This window comes from Alosa sapidissima, chromosome 10, assembly GCF_018492685.1.
Source record: "Alosa sapidissima isolate fAloSap1 chromosome 10, fAloSap1.pri, whole genome shotgun sequence".
Lineage (NCBI taxonomy): Eukaryota > Metazoa > Chordata > Actinopteri > Clupeiformes > Clupeidae > Alosa > Alosa sapidissima.
The window spans coordinates 23,649,755-23,652,254 of record NC_055966.1 but is presented as its reverse complement, the minus strand read 5'-3'; the positions used below and the strand labels follow the sequence as shown (position 1 = coordinate 23,652,254).

General features: G+C 48.0%; 1 protein-coding gene across 3 annotated transcripts in view; it reads left to right on the top strand.

Moving 5' to 3' along the window:
- rbms3 (RNA binding motif, single stranded interacting protein) overlaps positions 1 to 2,500 on the top strand; it is a 171,177-nt gene that overhangs the window by 14,242 nt on the left and 154,435 nt on the right. The window contains exon 1 of one of the 3 annotated variants that reach the window (XM_042106873.1): positions 170 to 259. The exons of the other annotated variants lie outside the window; for them this stretch is intronic. The gene's annotated coding sequence lies outside the window, so the exon portion shown is untranslated. Of the gene's footprint in view, positions 1 to 169; positions 260 to 2,500 lie in introns of those variants that run through there. 3 annotated transcript variants of the gene reach the window in all.

Here is a 2,500-nt window from a genome sequence, read left to right as displayed (position 1 = left end):
GAAAGCACTCGTCTCGCCGACACTTTTGAAGTCTCTGGCAGAAAATGACAAATTGACTCTCCAAGGTGCCTCTCATGCTCCCCTCCCCCCTTCCTTCTCTCCCTCCCTCCCTCCCTCCACCTCCCCCCCCACAGGCCATGGCCCCTGTCAAGTCTGTGCGTGTGGTGACATCTTAAGGGCCAGTCAGTGCAGGATTGTGTGCAGCAGCAGGGCTATGCTTCTTCGCAGGCTGTTGCTGGAGGAGTAGAGCTGGCGAGAGGTGAGTTTCAGGCTGGAGGAAGGTGATGGAGGTGGTGATTGAGGTGGAGGTGGAGGTGGTTATGGTTATGGTTATGGTTATGGTGATGGTGATGGTGATGGAGATGGATGTGGAGGTGATGGAGATGGATGTGGAGGTGGAGGTGATGGAGATGGATGTGGAGGTGGAGGTGATGGAGATGGATGTGGAGGTGGAGGTGATGGATGTGGAGGTGGAGGTGGTGGAGGTGATGGTGGTGGAGGTGGTGATAGAGGTGATGGAGGTGGTGGTGGAGATGGATGTGGAGGTGGTGGAGGTGATGGATGTGGAGGTGATGGAGGTGGTGATAGAGGTGATGGTTGTGGAGGTGGAGGTGATGGAGGTGGAGGTGGTGATCGAGGTGATGGAGGTGGTGATAGAGGTGATGGAGGTGGAGATGATGGAGATGTACATGAGGCAGAAGGGATTTTCCGTGGCAACAGCCGTGAGAAGAGAGTCGTTCCTCTGAGCATGGGGTAGATTATAATTACTCTGCACTACCCGCGTAATGGCAGACATTTGTTTGGAAAAAAAGAGCAGGCAGACAAAAATACTGGCACTGGGAAGTCTAAATGAGCCAATTAGAGAGCATATTAAAATTCAGAGGAGGGTACGAGTCTTTGTTCAGGAAGAGGGTGTGGGGATGTCTATGAGTTTTTAAAAGTAAGTGTGTGTGTTTGTGTATGTAAGTGTGTGTATATGCATCTATTTATGCATATGTGTATGCGTGTGTGTGTGTATGTGTGTTTATGCATCTGTTTATGCATGTGTGTGTTTTTGAGAATATTTTTGTGTTTGTGTGGATGCATCAGCGCACGTGTGTGTGTGTCTTCAGCCATGTGCATTGTTTCAGTGTGTGTGCGTGTTTGTGTGCACATGCATATGCGTGTCCTCTTAACATATTCATACTTAAAACATCTTTATAGCAGTGTTTGTGTGTGTGTGTGTGTGTGTGTGTGTGTGTGTGTGTGTGTGTGTGTGTGTGAGCCAATAGGTAGTGGTTGCACACACTGGGCAGAGAGGTCCACGGGTTCAAGGGCTTTGGAGTCGGTGTGCAGCGGCGCCTTAATTAGACCGCTCGTGCTCTTGGAGTGCCATAGTTCCTCTAATGAGCATGTCCCCCGTCCACCTGTCCCCAGGCATGCACGTGCACACTTTACACACGGCCACGGAGATCTGATTTCCCCATGCAGAACTGCCTCATGCATATCTGATGCTTGGGACTCACTGGTGGCACGTGTTAAGTCATGACATCCGCTCGGACCAGGAGTGGGGAGGACCAGGAGGATTCTTGTATTCCAAGGGGCAGCACTGGTGCTATAGGTGTCCATAGGGGGCAGCACTGGTGCTATAGGTGTCCATAGGTGCAGCACTGGTGCTATAGGTGTCCATAGGTGCAGCACTGGTGCTATAGGTGTCCATAGGTGCAGCACTGGTGCTATAGGTGTCCATAGGGGGCAGCACTGGTGCTATATGTGTCCATAGGTGCAGCCAAAAGGGAGCCTGCTGATGGACCTCATTTGTCTGACTGAGGCTGAGGTCAGTTGGGTCCAGTGCACTTGTTACGCTCCTAGTGGAATGGACATGTGGTGGCAAGCTATGCGTCCCTGTGAGAGTGATGTTGGTCTTCCCAAAAGAGATGTCATGTGAAGTGCTCCCTGCGCACGGTCAAATAGCATCACTGATTTGAATGGAAAGGATGCTTATGTATTTGTGAATGTGTCCAGATTAGTTTATTTTTTGGAGATAAGTTCAATGGTGTTCTCAAGTCTGTGGCTGGAAGGGAGAAAAATAACATTGATAATCACTGATTCTTCACAAAGGAAGTTAATTAGTGTGATTTTACATGCGTATGAGTATTAGATGGCTTGAGGGTTCATTGTATTCCCCACAACATATCTAACCAGCCTGAAGGCCACTCATTTCTAGCACATCTCTAGCACATTCTAGAGAATATTCTCTAATTCCTGTGCCTATTCACCATCATTTAGTCTTTCCTATTTACATGCAAGATAATCAATCCACAGACAGAAAGACAGTCTATTTACCATTAAACACCTATCACTGTAACTGAACCATAACTCTTAACTAACAGTTGATTACCAGTTAACTGTCAAATAATCAAAGTCCTGATCATAATCTGATTAAAAACCTCCAATGTATCTCTTACCTGCCACACCACACCCTAGCCTTGAAACGAACTAAATCATATTTGTATTCCTC